General features: G+C 46.6%; 1 long non-coding RNA gene across 3 annotated transcripts in view; it reads left to right on the top strand.

The window, feature by feature from the left end:
- LOC141096512 (uncharacterized) overlaps positions 1–17406 on the top strand; it is a 207893-nt gene that overhangs the window by 24360 nt on the left and 166127 nt on the right. For 2 of the 3 annotated variants that reach the window (XR_012233702.1, XR_012233700.1), the window contains exons 3-4: positions 16671–16755; positions 16895–16998. This is a non-coding gene — a long non-coding RNA (uncharacterized lncRNA). The remainder of the gene's footprint in view (positions 1–16670; positions 16756–16894; positions 16999–17406) is intronic. The other variant, XR_012233701.1, reaches the window with a different exon arrangement.

The following is a 17406-nucleotide window of genomic DNA, read 5'->3' as shown; positions in this document are numbered from 1 at the left end:
CTATCTATCATCTATCTATCTATCATCTACAGTATCTATCTATTATTATCACATCTCTACTGTACTACTCAGTATTCAATTTAAAGCTCAAATATGTTCGATGGCTGGGAACGCTGCCTGCAGTAGGAAGGTCTATCTATCTATATCTATCTATCTATCTATCTATCATCTACAGTATCTATCTATTATCTATTATTATCACATCTCTACTGTGCTACTCAGTACTCAATTTAAATCTCAAATATGTCCGAGGGCTGGGAACGCTGCCTGCAGTAGGAAGGTCTATCTATCTATATCTATCTATCTATCTATCTATCATCTACAGTATCTATCTATTATCTATTATTATCACATCTCTACTGTGCTACTCAGTACTCAATTTAAATCTCAAATATGTCCGAGGGCTGGGAACGCTGCCTGCAGTAGGAAGGTCTATCTATCTATCATCTATCTATCTATCATCTACAGTATCTATCTATTATTATCACATCTCTACTGTACTACTCAGTACTCAATTTAAAGCTCAAATATGTCCGAGGGCTGGGAACGCTGCCTGCAGGAGGAAGGTCTATCTATTATCTATTATCTATCTATCTATCTATCTATCTATCTATCTATCTATCTATCTATCTATTATTATCACATCTCTACTGTACTACTCAGTGCTCAATTTAAAGCTCAATTTACTGGGATCCTATGAGATGTTCTCCGTGCCAGCAAAACATTTTTTTCTCCGTATCCATTGATTTCCACCTCGCATTCAGCTTGTTCTAAAATATTAAAGCATTCTTAATCACTCGCCCGTCTCCGCCGCGAAGCCCCCAGATTGACAGACGAGCCATAAAATAAGGAAACAAAACTTCCTACAATAGATATTTCTTCCCTTCCGCAACTTTTAATATTCCAATTGAAGACATTAGCAAACAGACAAAAAAGCAGTTCTGCCATGTCTGCGCAGGATGCCGCGCGCCCTTTTACCCTTCATGTGTGATAAGGCTTAATTATGATGGAAAGTTGGTGTTGTGTGCGCGGGAATCCAGTCCAACAACAGAATTACTCAATATTAGGATCTGCCAGTGCATAGATATTTGGAAGGATTGCTCACACCTTGGAAAATGGGTACACAGTGTAATGTTATGGAAAAGGTGATTTGTGAGCATAATAACATTTCTTATTTACTGACGGAGTGACTTGCAGCCTCTGGTGCGTGCACACAATATGCTTAACTTGCAATGTATTGAGGCAAGCGCGCCGTGCCCAGGAAAAGTGGGCGAGGGTATTACATTCTATTTCACACACCGGCGCCCACAGTAATGTTTGCTGCATTTGTGTAATGTTTTATACACATTAAAATAATGTGCGCTGCGCAGAATCCTACAGTCAGTCTACTAATTCGCGGCTGGCAGTAAAAGAAGCAAGTTTATGTCCTGCCAGGGATAGATGCCAGCACGCTGCCACACCATGATGTTGTCACTGGCTTTGGGTTATTGGTAAAATAAGATGGTAATACCATTCCAGCCATCCCTGATCCAGCGGGTCAGTCCTGGGTACGGTGGCAGTGCCGCTGTCCCGTGTGGTAGGCAGCAGATCTTAATGTCAATGGTAACCAAGCTCGGACTGGCCCATCGGGAGACAGGAGAATCCTCCGGTAGGCCGCCCCTGTGAAAGGGTGCAAATGAGCAGTGATCTTACCTTTTTCTGCAAATTGTGAATCAAGTGTATTATCTAATCATTCACTAAACAAGCTAGCAAAATTAATATTACACAGAAGCAAAAGTAAATTTGTGTACTAGGGTCAGGTTAATTTTGCATGTATCTGAACAGTGGGCCCCAAAAATCAATGATATGGGTGGGCCCTTGCCAACCCAGTCCGACACTGTAACTGCGTCTTTGGAACACAGATAACGTTGAATATAATATGGATGACATTATGGGATACTGAGGGCATCATTGTGTTTGTGGGGCACTATAGGGGCATCGTAGAATCACTAAACACATCCTTCCATATGTGGATCATTGTGGTAGAATCATAGGGGGTTACTGGGGTTATCAGCGTTTGAGGGGCACTGTGGTGGCATTATGGTGGGACAAAAGGGGCATCGATGTGCACTGGAGGAACTGAAGCCATCATAATGTGTGTGGAGCACTATGGGACATCATTGTGTGTGTGGGAATTATGGTGGGACATAAGGGTCATTTTGTGTGTTTGGGACACCCTGGAGGCATTATGGAAGAATTGAAGGCATCCTTGTGGGTGTTGATCATTGTGGGAGCATCATGAGTGGCTCTGGTGTCATCAAAATGTGTGTGGGGCTCTCAGGATTCAAACCTAGCAGCTCCTGTGCACAAGTCGGCAGCTTTTCCTTCTGAGGTATTCAGCTCACTGGACAGTTCCGTGCTTATCCAAATACTTGAACCTACGTTGTTGCTGATGTCTCCTCCCTGAATTCCTGATTGGTTCATTCTGATTGCACACCCTATTTAGACCTGGTCTTGCTCTCAGTTCCTTGCGTGATTATTGAGCTACCTGTCTTTAGTCAAGCTTCCTTCCACCTGCTACTCCTTCAAACGATACTGCTGCTCCTGGTAAACGACCTCTGGCTTCCTTGACTACGATTCCTGCTTACTCCTTCAAACTACATTGCTGTTCCTGTGTATCAACTCCTTGGCTGTTCCAGACTACGCTACCTGACCGGTGCTGCTCCTAGTGGTTGCAATATCAGTACTGCAACCGGATCAGTCCGTAACAGAATAATCACGCACACAAAATGGAGTCCGTTGCAGCCCAACTGAGGCAGCAAGATGCTGAACTTCAGAATTTTGGTACCACCTACCAAGAAAAATTTTCTAAGTTGCAGACATAAATGTTGAGTCAGCAAAAGGAAATTATTGAGTTGACCTCCTAAATGACTTAGTCTCTTTCATCAATTTGATGGACCAAGTTTTTGATGACCCAAATCGTTGTGCTACAGCTGAAACCAAATTGCATAACCTACGTCAAGTACGACGCTCTGTTTAGCTGAATATACCTCCGAATTCCGCCGCTGGTTGGCAGACACCACATGGAATTTGGCTGCCCAGAGAAGTCAATTTCGCCAAGGATTATCAGAGCTAATCAAAGATGAACTGGCAAGGGTTGAGACCCCTAATAATTTGGAGAACTTTATTCAGCTATGCATCTGAATTATTCAGAGACTCACTGAGCGAAGAAAGGAAAGGCTGCGAGTGTTTGGAAACCCCCCTAACTACTCCTTTACTCAATCAGCATTAAAAAGCCAACAGGAAAAGGAAACTTCCTGAACCTATGCAAATCGATGTAATCCGTAAACCTCTCTGTAGTAGAGAAGGAGAGGCGGCATACAGAGAATCTGTGTCTCTATTGTGGGGGCACTGGACATTTTGCCATCAACTGTCCTAACCAAAGGACCATAGCCTTCACAAATGCCAGGGCTGAAAGCGATTTAGACGTCTTTGAACGGCCAGACCCAGTTCTGCAGACCATCTCGTCTGTTATGCAAGGTAAAGGCAAAGACCAGTCACCATCATCTCATTTTGTCATTCCCTTATAGGTCATATTTGGGGGCCAAAAAATACAATGATCTGCCATGTTAGATTCTGGAGCAGAAGGGAATTTCATAGAATTTCTAGTTATTTTAGGAATTCCCTTTTTTTCAATTCATAATAAACCATCTATTAACTGGGCATCGAGGACCATTACCTTTCACATTGAGTACTGTAAGAACAGTTACCGTGCTAATGTATCTGCTTCCAAACAAATTCAAATTTCCGAGATTTCTCATCAGAGTGATGATAAACTACCACCTCAGTACCAGCAGTCCAGTGAGGTCTGCAGTAAGAAGAAAGCCCATCAGCTGCCTCCTCATCGTCCTTATGACTGTCCCGTTGAATTACTTCCTGGAGCGTCAATTCCTTTTGGACGAATTTACAATCTTTCTGAGCCAGAATTAAAAGTATTAAAGGGATACCTAGACGAAAATTTAGAAAAAGGCTTTATTCAACCTTCTTCCTCGCCAGCTGGAGAACCCTTATTTTTTGTAGAAAAGAGGGACTCAACCCTACGGCCATGTATTGATTAAAGAGAGATCAATAAAATTACCATTGAGAATCGCTACCCACTCACCTTAATTCCTGGAGAGACGGCGTTCTGCCAGACTTTTTACCAAACTCGATCTAAGAGGGGCTTACAATATCATACGAATCCGCCTGGGAGATGAGTGGAAGACCGCCTTTAGAGCTCGATATGGACAATTTGAATATCTGGCTATGCCTTTCTGCCTTTGCCACCTTTCAGCACTTCATCAATGATGTTTTTCGAGATTTTTTGCATCAATTTGTTGTTTATCTTGATGAATTTCTTATATTTTCAGATACCCTGGAGGAGCAGCGCAGACATGTCCAGTTAGTCCTGAAACGTCTACTAGAAAACCATCTCCATGTTAAACTCGAAAAATGTGAATTCGAGCAAACCAGAACTCAATTTATGGGATATATCATCTCCCCAGAAGGTCTGAGCATGGATCCCAGTAAGATCGGAGTGGTAGTTGACAGAACTACACAAAGAAATTTAAAAGACGTTCAGGGCTTTATAGGATTTGCAGATTTCTATAGAAGATTCATTATAAACTTTTCAAAAAATAATCTTGCCAATTACTTCCCGCACAAAGAAAACCAGAGTGTTTTTTTGTTCTCCAGAGGCACAAATGGCGATTGACAAACTAAAGACACTTTTTACTTCCGCACCATTACTTGTCCATCCAAACCCTGAACTGCCGTTTGTTGCCGGAGTTGACGCCTCAGACTCTGCGGTGGGAGCCATTTTATCACAACGAGTTGGAGACAAAATGCAGCTTCATCCATGTGCATTTCTTTCTCATACCATGTCAGCTGCATATAAAAGAACTAGGACATTGGGAATAAGGAACTGTTAGCCATTAAAGTTGCCTTCTCCGAAGGGAGACATGTTTTGGAATGGGTCAATCATCCGGTGACTGTTCTTACTGACCACAAAAATTTTGAATGTATCCGTACAGCTAAGAGGTTGTCCTCAAGACAAGCACGTTGTGTCTTATTTTTCTCCAGGTCTAATTTTATAATTTCTTATCGGCCTGGTTCAAGAAATGGCAAGGCTGATGCTCTGTCCAGGATTTTTGTTGAACCTGGACCACAGGAGAGGTCTAGCACTGACTGTACCATTTTACGTCCAAAAATTTTTTTGGGAATACTGGACTCCAAAGAATTTCTGACGAAAATTAAAGAGGGATACCAAACTGACTTCTTTCTTAACCATCCTTCTAAAGACATTTATCTTTCCTTTAAGGAGGAATTTCGGGTGCAGAACCACCAAATATATATACCCAAATCTGCTCAACTTAAAGTCTTCAAATGTGTCCATGATTCTAAACTTTTTGGACACCCTGGAGTAATGAAAATGAAAGAACTACTACTTCATTCTTCTTGGTGGCCTAATTGTAGGAAGGATGTTAAAAAATATGTTCCTTCCTGTTTAACTTGTGCAAGGAACAAGACGCCACGATCTTCTCCGCTAAGACTTCTTCAACCTCTTCTAGTTCCATTTAGGCCTTGGGGACCAATCTCAATGGATTTTATCGTGGACCTTCCTCCCTCAAAGGAAATGACTGTTATCCTTGTTGTGGTGGATCGGCTCACAAAGATGGCCCTTTTTATTCCGAATAAAGGAATTTCTACCGCTGAACAAACTTCAGAATTAGTGGTCAAAGAGGTATTCAGACTGCATGGAATTCCTGACAATGTCGTTTCTCATAGAGGTGTTTACATCAAGATTTTGGAAAACCTTCTGTACAGGGTTAGGAGTTACTGTCAATTTGTCTACTGCCTTCCACCCACAATCCAATGGACAGACTGAAAGAACTAACCAAACCCTTGAACAATACCTGCGCTGTTTTATTTCTTACCTACAGGATGACTGGGTGGATTATCTACCAACAGCTGAATTTGCATATAATAACTCCAAACACAGTTCTACATCCCAAAGCCCATTTTTTGCTAACTATGGCTTGCATCCGGTATTTATTCCTAATCTTCCTTTCAATACCTCATTTCCTAGTGTTACAAACAGACTTACAGAGTTGCAGAAAGCTCAAAAAGAACTAACTGAGATGTTACAAAAGGCCCAAGAAGATTATGAAGAAACAGCAGATAATCATCGCAAAGCCCCTCCTACCTTTCAGGTCAGTGACAAGGTTTGGCTTTCTATGAAAAATTTGAAGACAAATGTACCATCTTCTAAATTAGGTCAAAAATTCATAGGACCTTTTCAAATTACTGCACAAATTAACACAGTTGCTTTCTGTTTAAAACTTCCCAGCAGCCTGAAGATTCACCCTGTTTTTCCATGTGCCCTTGCTCAAGATATTCAATTAGAACCCTTTTCCAGGAAGAACTCCGCCACCTCCTCCACCAGAAATAGTCTATGGTGAAGAAAAGTACATTATCGATAAAATTCTGGACTCTAGAAAATTTAGAGGGAGGCTACAATATTTGGTGCAATGGAGGGGTTATGGGCCAGAAGATAATTCATGGGAGCTGGAGGGCAATGCCCATGCACCCAGGCTTACAAGAGCTTTTCATCTGAGATTTCCAGAGGCCACCCTAGAAGGAGGGGAGTACTGTCAGGATTCAAACCTAGCAGCTCCTGTGCACCAGTTGGCAGCTCTTCCTTCTGAGCTATTCAGCTTGCTGGACAGTTCTGTGCTTATCCAAATACTTGAACCTATGTTGTTGCTGATGTCTCCTCCCTGAGTTTCTTGTTGGTTACCACCCTGAATTCCTGAATGGTTCATTCTGATTGCACACCCTATTTAAACCTGGCCTTGCTCTCAGTTCCTTGCGTGATTATTGAGCTACCTGCCTTTAGTCAAGCTTCCTTCCACCTGCTACTCTTCAAACGATACTGCTTCTCCTGGTAAATGACCCCTGGCTTTCTTCACTATGATTCCTGCTTATTCCTTCAAACTACATTGCTGTTCCTGTGTATCGACTCCTTGGCTATTTCAGACTACTCTACCTGCCCGGTGCTGCTCCTAGTGGTTTCAATATCACTAGTCCAACCAGGTCAGTCCGTAACAGGGGCACTGCAGGAGTATCATCGTGTGAGAGAATGTGGAGGCAATAATGCAGGACTAAAGGCAACCTTGAATGTGTGTGGGGACACTGTGATCCACGACTGAGGGCACTGGGGTCATTATAGTGGCTATGAGGGCACCATGGGTGCATCATTGTGTGGTGTATTCTGGGGGAATTATCTTGGAACATAGAGGGCTTCTTTGTGTGTTGGAGTCACGGAGGCCATCATAATGTGTGTATAACACTTTGGTAGCATCATTGTGTGGTGGCATTATGGTGGGACAAAAGGGGCATATTTGTGTGTTGGAAGCACTGAGGCCATCATAATGTTTGTGGGCTCTCTTGGGGGAATTAATGTGTTGGGCATGTGGTAATGTATATGGGGATCTTTGAGGTAACATTGTATGTGGGCTACTGTGGGGGTATTATGGGAGAATTGAGAGCATCTTTGTGTTTGAGGGACTATAGAGGTATTATGGGAGAACTGACTGCAACTGCAACTTTGTATGTGAGTAAGTGGGGACACTGGGGTCATCATAGTGTGTGAGGACATCATGGGGGTGTCATTGTATTTGTGGCACTGTGTGGGAGGCATCATGGTAAGACAATGGGGGCAACATTATAGGTTGGCCTCATAAAGCATGAGGGGGTTTGTGTGGGTATTAGGGACTTTTTGGACGACAGACTGTGTGGTGCACAGTGAGTAAGCAGGTGCAAGATGCAGTGACGCAAGGAAGGTCGAGAAAGGCTTAACAATTTAATTAACAGTAAAGATTCTCCTCGCAGTGAGATAAACAGTTAAACTGGGGATCGATAAAGGGCAATAGGACAAAAAGCTAAAAAAATAGCAACAGTTCACTCAGCAAACTTATGGTGCCTGGGGTTTCCTCAGCTGCAGATGTCTCGCTGAGGGTTTTAGTCCTTGGTGACAGCCAACGAAATGTCCTCAGATGGGGATCCTCAGCTCCCGGTCCAGCTTCTGGCGGCAACGGGTGGTCTCTGGTCTCACCTGTTGGGCCCCTAGTCCATGAGCTCCAGCAGCCAAATTCACAGGTGCTGCAACAATCCCGGGATTAGGTGAAGTCTCCGATGTGAAGGTCAGTAAGGGGGACCATAGTGCCGGGTCTCATACACAGCCCACGCTTCTATGCACGCATGCAATCCTAAACTTAACTGAGCCCACAAGCCTGTCTCTGCTCACAGTTCCGATGCCGTACCAACGGGAGGTCAGCTGCAGCCCGTTGCGACTCTGCTCCCCGGAGACTGGAGCACGCTGCGCACGCACCCCGTTTGCCTAAGTCTTGCCGCTGCGTGCGCATTTGCTTTTAACACGCCCCTCCTCACCAAGTCATTGGGTCCGTCCGGTCCCCTATTTCTTCCCCCGGGCAACATGGGACGCAGGCTCAACAGTTCCTGACCCGGCTCAGTACAGGTACCCGCAGCCCAGTCTTCCTCATTACACTGTGGAAGCATCATGCTTTGTTGTAAGTTCATAAATGTGTGTGGGGGAAACTCTTTGGAACAAATATACTGAATGAGGCCATAAAAGGAGTATAAAATTGTGTGGGGGCATTGAAGGGCTTCATTAGGGGCACTGTTTGTGAGTGTGTAGGGAAGGTGACCTGACGGACGGACGGACTAGTCAGAGTGAAGAAGGAAAGGTTTGCACAGTGTAGGTAGGTGTCAGTTATGACAGTGGGGAAACAGCTAGGAAAGTGTGGTGGACGTGCAGTACCTTGGGTGGACATTAGATGGCAGGGAGGAGTGTGAGCAAAGGACTTGACAGCAGCTTAGGGCTTTAGAAACCGTTGGTCATGGGGGGCGTGGTTGGAGTGACAGTTTCAAGGAACCGGGTGAGCTATAAATTCTGAGGGAGGGTTCCAGAAGGTTCCAGTTCCCAGGGGGAGCTCCAGTGACAGGAGGACTGCTACAGTCTGTGCGCTGTGAGGTGAATCCAGACCAGGGGGACTGAGGAAAGAAAATGTCAGGGGGGTGGCCTGACAGGAAGAACCGCAGAAGAGACGAGGCACTGGGTGTGAGACACCGTATTTGACACGACGACTGATTAGTGGAAGCGCTGTTGGTTTACAGGCCTAAGGCGGCCACAGTGACGGACCTGTCAGGAGCGTCGATGAGTGAGGAGGGGACGGTGTATGCAGACACGTCCCCAGCATAAAGTACGGTGTGAGAAGCGGCTCTGGAAACGGAGGGCCGTCAAGGGAAAGTGTATTGCTTGGAAGTGCGGTATACTGTGAAGGCTGTCAAGTGGATGGTCAGAGAATAAACTTGGACCTGTTGCACCCAGAATCTGCCTCATCGTGTCTCTGTTTTTTTTATCTCTGCGCGGTAAGAAGAGGGACCACCCCCCCCAGCTCGGCCCACCGACCCTACATTTGGCGTAGTCAGCAGGATAACCGCCGCTAATACCTCATCTTCTGCTGCAGACCTGCCACAAAGAATGGAAAAGGACTTGGACTACTCTGTTTGGATTACAATTACCTGTGGATTACAAATTACCTACCTGTGGAATATAAATGGGGAGCGCTGTGGTGACTCCGTGGTGCTGACCGAAGATCCGGGGCGGTATCAGGAGCTGCGCAAGATGGCGGCATTACTACAGCGCAGGGGAGAGGTCCGGGTGTTTGCAGTCGTGTTGAATGGACTGGGACCCCCTCCAACGTACCCCCGTGGGCAGCAGTATGTGCCCGGAGGCCGACGCTCCCATGTACTGGACCCTGACAGATGGGTGGAAAGGCCTGCCGACGCCCCACCCAGCAGGAGGAGTGGCACAGAAGGAGGACTTGGCTGTGGCTGTTTGGCGCCATTCGATTGCTGCCCAACGGACGGTATGAGACGCTGCAGGTGCCGGGGCATCGGCCGCCTGGAGTGGCAATGGCGGCGGGAGAACGAAGTGAGCCAGAAGGCGTTATCCTCGGATCCATGGGCAAGAAGTGGAGCCTGTGCGGGGCCCGAGCGGAGCCAGAAAGAGCGGCTGCCCTTGATACCGGCGGAGAGTCTCCCCACAGAGCCCCTGAGTATGGAGGTTAGGCCCACGGAGCAGCGGGTTGGAGAGCGGAGGCTGCGGGAGGAGCCGTGTGGTGATGTGACGGAAGCCGCGGTGCCGGGGAAGGTGAGAGTTCCCCCAGCTCTGCCGGCGGCTACCCCAGCGGCCCCTACCATTCTGCCGCAACACGCATCCTCCTGCGTACCGGTAGGCCTGGCTGCAGAGGGCCCGATGCTTTACGCGGAGTTGAGCGAGGCCACTGCCCCTGTCCCTGAGCCAACCCGCCCGGAGTCCTTAGGGCGGAGTTCATTGGCAAGAGTCTTAGTTGCACTTCCTCGGCCGATCCCAGCTTTATCACCCGAATCGGCTGTCACTCCGGCTCTACTTAAAGTTGTGGATGCGGCCTACCCTGCGGCCTTGAAAAAGCCAGCGCTAAAAACAACGGCGGCCCGTTTGACGGGCCCTTTGGACCAGCCCCCTACAAACACAGCTGCTCTCAACTGCCACTTGGCTCCAGCGGCTGCTGGGCCACCGATACCATTGGCCGCCTCTGCCCCACGTCCTTTGTCGGCAAGCTCCCGCCCACCGGACTCTGGGACTGGTGCGGTACCCTCCGTTTGGGTTGCGGAGGTTATTAAGGGAAAGAAGGCACGGGAGAAAGCGATTTGGAAACAGCTGCATGACAAGGGGGAGGCTGGCATGGCGGAGAAAAGATCACTGGGACGGCTGGTATACACCAACCTCGAGAAGGGGTACGGTTTCATCCGTGATAAGACTGGCCAGAAAGTGTATGTGAACGTGGCCTCTATACGACATGGCCGGGCTCTAAAAGAAGGGGACTTGGTTTCCTATTATAAAGAGTACTGCCCCCGCGGATATTATGCGGTGGCAGTATTGGCGGAACCCGAGGAATGCGAACCCCCGTAAAGAGGACTGTTGTGGACACTCCCTGCATCCCAGGAGCTCCACGGTTGTGGGGCCCCTTGCTACCGGCCATCAGGAGATGGCCTGGACTGTCAGAATTTCGGTGCACCGTTGTGCAGGTTAAAAAGGACAGTTGCGTTTAAAAAAAAAAAATGTTTTGTTGTTATCTGATACAATTATTTTCTGTTTCTCTCTTTTCTTATGTTTCATGTATGGAAAGCAAACGTAAAGTTGATTGCCTGACAGAGCGGGGATATGTAAAAGAGAGGGAGTCCATGTCCAAGGAAGGGGGAGGGAAAAGGAGTACTGGTGATGTTTACTGTTGGATGTTGAGTTTTAAAGCAAAAGAAAACGAAAAAAAAAATAAAAATGGGTACTTGTGCTATTATAAAGTTGTTTGATATATAATATGCAAGGTAAAATGCAACAGGTCCGGGTAAGGGAAGGTCTGCGGGACCAAAGGAAAGTGTTAGATCCGGTAGGGATCTAAGAGTTGAGGAGGTCTGGGAGACCGGGACGCCGACCATGACCCGTTTTTGAGAGAAAGATATAGAAATGGAAGACGTGAGAGAGACAGCCATCCTAGGTCAGGTCCCTCAACACCACGGACACCCCTGAAGGAGGAAGGCCGGCGCTGGTAATGATCTGGAAGGTAAGAGACCTCGATCATGGCGTACCGAATAGTGGAAGGTGACAGTAGGGGAGAGTAGGGGAAGGTACACGCCATAGGGAGAATATGGGTGTACCTAGCCCAATTTGGAAAGACGTTGTCATGTAGCGTGCGCGCTGGTGAGTAGCAGTAGGCTACTCAGAGCATAGTGCTCCCAGTATGGTTCGGCCCCCGCAGATATTGGGTTTGGCTCAACAGCTGGTCCGACAACAGAATGTAGGTGTAGCTTCAGAACGACGAAGGCAGGGATGACGATTGTCGAGGACGACAATGGACAAAGGAAGGGAGAGTGTAGGGAAGGTGACCTGACGGACGGACGGACAAGTCAGAGTGAAGAAGGAAAGGTTTGCACAGTGTAGGTAGGTGTCAGTTATGACAGTGGGGAAACAGCTAGGAAAGTGTAGTGGACGTGCAGTACCTTGGGTGGACATTAGATGGCAGGGAGGAGTGTGAGCAAAGGACTTGACAGCAGCTTAGGGCTTTAGAAACCGTTGGTCATGGGGGGCGTGGTTGGAGTGACAGTTTCAAGGAACCGGGTGAGCTATAAATTCTGAGGGAGGGTTCCAGAAGGTTCCAGTACCCAGGGGGAGCTCCAGTGACTGGAGGACTGCTACAGTCTGTGCACTGTGAGGTGAATCCAGACCAGGGGGACTGAGGAGAGAAAACGTCAGGGGGGTGGTCCTGACAGGAAGAACCGCAGAAGAGACGAGGCACTGGGTGTGAGACACCGTATTTGACACGACGACTGATTAGTGGAAGCGCTGTTGGTTTACAGGCCTAAGGCGGCCACAGTGACGGACCTGTCAGGAGCGTCGATGAGTGAGGAGGGGACGGTGTGTGCAGACACGTCCCCAGCATAAAGTACGGTGTGAGAAGCGGCTCTGGAAACGGAGGGCCGTCAAGGGAAAGTGTATTGCTTGGAAGTGCGGTATACTGTGAAGGCTGTCAAGTGGATGGCCAGAGAATAAACTTGGACCTGTTGCACCCAGAATCTGCCTCATCGTGTCTCTGTTTTTTTTATCTCTGCGCGGTAAGAAGAGGGACCACCCCCCCAGCTCGGCCCACCGACCCTACAAGTGGACACACCAAAAGGACTGGGGGTATTCTTAGTGGTGTAGCTTAGCGGTGAAAAACTCTCCCGCGGCATGTTGGGGTCATCACAAAAAGGTTACTTCTATCCTTTTCTTCAGTTGTGAGGTAAAATAATTTAGTTCTTCTGTTTTTCATTCACCCCTCAGATTGGGGCTTATTTATCTAGTGTGGGACACAAAACTGAAAGCTTGGTTGCCAGGCGTAACATCTCCATCTTTCTACCTGCTCTGGTTTTTACGAGGGTCTTGGTGTCCTATCTGCTGACCCATTTACATCTCTATAATCGGTAATATCCTGAGAATACGCCCCTGGGGATCTATGAAGGAAAGAAAACACAGTTATAATTGATCTCAGGTTTTTACTATGTGGTCAGTATCGAGCCCCACATAAAAGCGAGGCAGCTGAGACTGGAAGAAGCCGTGGCGAGGGGGCGATTTTATGGGCCGGCTGTAAGGATTTTATGGAAGAGCGCTGGGAACGGTTATTAATAGAATGGCAATGATTTCACTTGTTCATTAAGATGCTAGAGTTAATGTATAGACAGATAATGGCGATTACAGGCAGATGGCGGAGGAATGCAGATGAGCGCACTGTAACTACAGATCCAAGATGGGGAGCAAGGGGTTTCCACATGAACAGGCGCCTGGAGGATGTCTTCAGCTGGAAGGTCATAGCTAAAAATGAAGACGAAGACTTGAGGCGGTGTTGAGCTGGGATTCATTGAGCCCATCAGGGGGTCCTTTGCAGGTGTAAGAGGGGCAACCCAGATGTCACTTCACTCTCTGTAATATATACCGAGCTTACACTGGCTCTCCGACAAGAAATCGAATGATAGTCATCCAATAAGGAGGCACGTGTGCTTTTAACGTTGCATAACAGCAGAATTTTTCCCAAAATATTTTGCAAAAATGAACATATTCTCTAGTCTCTTCACATTTTTTGGCACACAAAAGCTTATATGATATCACCATTTTAGCACCAGTGGGCTTGAAGCCACACACTATATCCACACTTCAGGCCCTGGCACACTCGCAGAACCTCTTAACGAGTCTTCTCCGTGAGGCTCACTCTCACATTGGTATTGTGACTGCTATCCACATCAGTCACTCTCCACTTCATACTCCTCCTCTCACAGTGTTTTTTTTTTCCCACCATCAGATGGTCCTCTCTTAAATGTGCACTCCAGGCCCTCATCTTCACAACATCACTTACACAATCGGATGGTACCTTCCTGGATCACAAGGCTCTTCCACCTCTTTTTGGTCTATCGGCTACTTCAGCTGAAGCTATCTGATCCTTTGTTGCTTACTTACTGCACTCACCAGTCTTTGGCAAAGGTACCCCTTTCAGGTGGTATCTGTGGTGCCCCTGAGGCTCAGTCGCCACAGAGGTACTGCACCTTCTCCTAAGGTGTAGTGCCCCACCATCCAGGTAAGGAGGGAACTCCTTGCCACACTGCAACACCTGCATCCCACACACAGGATAGCTCAGCAGCGCCACATTGCAGCTTTAGGCTCAGGGTGTAGCAGAGCACCTTTCGTGGGACCCTGCTTCATAACACGAGATGTGCTGGGAGGTGGGTGGAGTTAGTATAAAAAGAAGGGGAAAGATAGAATTAGAGGTCAGTCTGGGGGAGTCCCAGAGAGGTCAGTCCCTGAGGGGGACAGTCTGACAGAAGGTCAGTCGGGAAGGAAGCCACTCAGACAGGAGTGAGGGTCCCTGGAAGAAGGGATGGAGGAAGGAGTGCTGCAGCTGCCTCAGTGACCTGAGCCAGCTGGCACGGGGAAGGAAAGAGAAGGAGAGACGTAGAACTGTAGCCTGCATTTCCTTAGGAGAGAGAAGGACAAGTACGGAACGAAGTGGAAAGAGAACAGAGAGGAGGAGTGGGTTGGATAGGAACCCTGCCTATAGGTTCTCAGCGCAAGGCCGGGGCCCGGTCCCCGAGGTTGTACGGACACTTATGGTTCTGCAGCAGACACCGGTGGAGTAGTTGGCTGTAAATGCACTACTCCCATCAAAGACTTGGGACACAACAGCAAACTGATAGAGAGCCGGGATTCAGGAGAAGGGAGTCCCCGAGAGAGGCTACAGCTGTCTGCCATACGAGTAGCGTTGTTAGGAACATCTGACAGGAGGAACTTCAGAGAACCACGGTACTGGAGCTCTTCATACTAAAAGGCGCAATAGAGGAGTCGTTCAGGAAGGCACATGTTAGCGGGGTGCTGGCGGGGAGAGTCCTATCTTGTCTGGAGGTTGGCTGGGCCTCTGCCCCGGAGGACACGGTACCGAAGCAGGCACCTGTGTGCACTACGAACTGTGAGTAAAGCTTTGAAACTGCAAGCTCTGGTGTCTTCCATTCATTCCCGCATCAGCACCGCTACATTTGGGTATCAACATCTACACCATCTGGTGCCCTACTCCTCCAGTGCACCTTTACACTGCCCTGGGGCTACAGCTCTACCTGTGGGGAGCTACACCATCTAAGCTGCAACACACCATTAGCCCCAGAGGATCTGCAAGCAGCGTTGGCTTACCATCTTACTTGTCAAACACCACGGGTGGCGTCACAAACTTTACATTACAAACAACCATATATCATCTCTGTTCCTCCACACCTTTTCAGGGGTAGCTAGTTTCTTATGACTGCGTGTGTTACAGAGACAATGTTCCCTCTGCAACCTCGTACAGCAAACAGTTCAAAGTTGTTTCCAATAGGCAATAACTAACCACTATTTAGTAGCATGAAACTTACTTACTAGGCCCTCTGCAAGTGACAGAGGATGGAGAGAAATCAGCTCCTAAATAATCTGTTTCATATGAAAAGACAGAAAGGATGGCACTCACCGTTCTGACGTGATGACTTTTATTGGATAAAAAGCATTGGCTCGGGAGAGATGTACAAGGTGTGGACAACGGCCGTTTCACGCTCTTGCGCTTCAACGGGTCCTGGGTTTGAGAAAAAAAATCGGACATGTGAATGGCCCAATACACTATCACATCTACGAGTGCTAGTCGTGAAAAACATAGCATAGCACTCGTATGCGAAAATGAGATGTGTGAATCACCCACTTAATGAAAACATATATAAGCAAACTGACCTTATTAAGTCCATGTGATGGCTGGAAACACACAAATCTCCAAGGTTATCACCTTCTTTCAGCAAGTGCTGAGGTCTTGCAATGGCATATAGAAAGAAATAGTGAACGTGGCCTAAGTCTGAAGATACTCAGAGAAAATGCAAATTAGATCTCTACGGTGCACCACGCGTCGGTGTCACCAGTGTTGTGATGTTGGAGATGCTTTCCATATTACATAGTTGATGAGGGGTTAAACTATGAAGTATTATATCAATTAAATCAATTTTTTATTGATATCTATTATATATATTTTTTTATTATCTACATATATAGTCTTATTACTACGCATTAATGGTTTAAAGAGAATTATTGAAAGGAGAACTGTCACAAGGGGCAGGAATCCAATGACATGATGTAGTAACAATAGATCATTATATATAACTAATATTACATACTACATGTAGAAATGGCATTCAATGAAAAAAGGTGATCTGTGTCTGTAGCTCAGGTATAAACCTATCGCCGGCGTTCACTCAAAAGGGGGGGGGAGTCCTGTTCTGAGGCCTGTGATCACACCCGGCCATTTACATAGACCGGTGACATGTACTTCCCACAGCTCTAACACACAAGTAGTTGTAAGAAATTTCTTGTTCTGACACGATTTTTTTTTTTTTCGACCTTTGTTCAATAATCTCAGCTTTGACAGGTTCTCTATTCCAATTGGAAACTATTCTGATATATATAATTTCCCCTAAAAAGAAAATTATTTTACTTTTAGATTTGCCTGAAAAACTTCACAGATCGATCATCTCCCAGAAGAAGGCATCAGTGTCGAAACACGCGTCGGGGCATGGCATCCACAGGTATTAATATTTGTACTTGCATTTACCATTTTTTACCTCATCCTTATTATGCTGCTATATGAAGCTTCAATGTTTTGAGTCGCTTCCTCTAGAGCCCATGGTTAATGCTTAATTACTGTTATTACATGACCCATGGAAGCGCCATTGCGTGAAACGGCCGTCGTTGTCTTCACACTCCCTGTTCCACTCTCCCATTGAAAATGTTTTAAGAAGTGAAATAAACTTTGGAATTTTCAAAGACTGGTGAGTGTCACTCCTTTCTTTGAATACTTGTCCTTAATTACTGTTATTACACTACTTCCATGGGCCATTTGAGTGCATATTTAGCACTTTTTTTGCATACTAGGGGTTGTATGTACATTGCCTTTTATGCAGCATATAGTCATACCCATTGTTGAAGTGTCTTGCCACTCATCTTTCAAGACATGGGGCTGTGGATTTTAGTTGAGTGCACATACATTCATGGGCAGGATAAAATATCTATGCTCATCCTGATCCTCCTGTTTCATGAAATGTCAGTCACTACAGTACGTGTATATAGGGGGTGAGGGCGGACTGATAGTGAATTGAGGGTATTGGTAATTTAATGTATACTGGATTAGAGAAAGCCAAACCAGTAAGCAGCAGTTTATAACCTACAGATAATGGGGA

The sequence above is a fragment of the Dendrobates tinctorius genome, unplaced genomic scaffold (assembly GCF_039654945.1).
Source record: "Dendrobates tinctorius isolate UK_male_01 unplaced genomic scaffold, ASM3965494v1 ptg000009l, whole genome shotgun sequence".
In the NCBI taxonomy this organism is placed as follows: Eukaryota; Metazoa; Chordata; class Amphibia; order Anura; family Dendrobatidae; genus Dendrobates; species Dendrobates tinctorius.
Note: the sequence above shows the minus strand (reverse complement) of the source record. Positions and strands in the feature narration are given on the sequence as shown.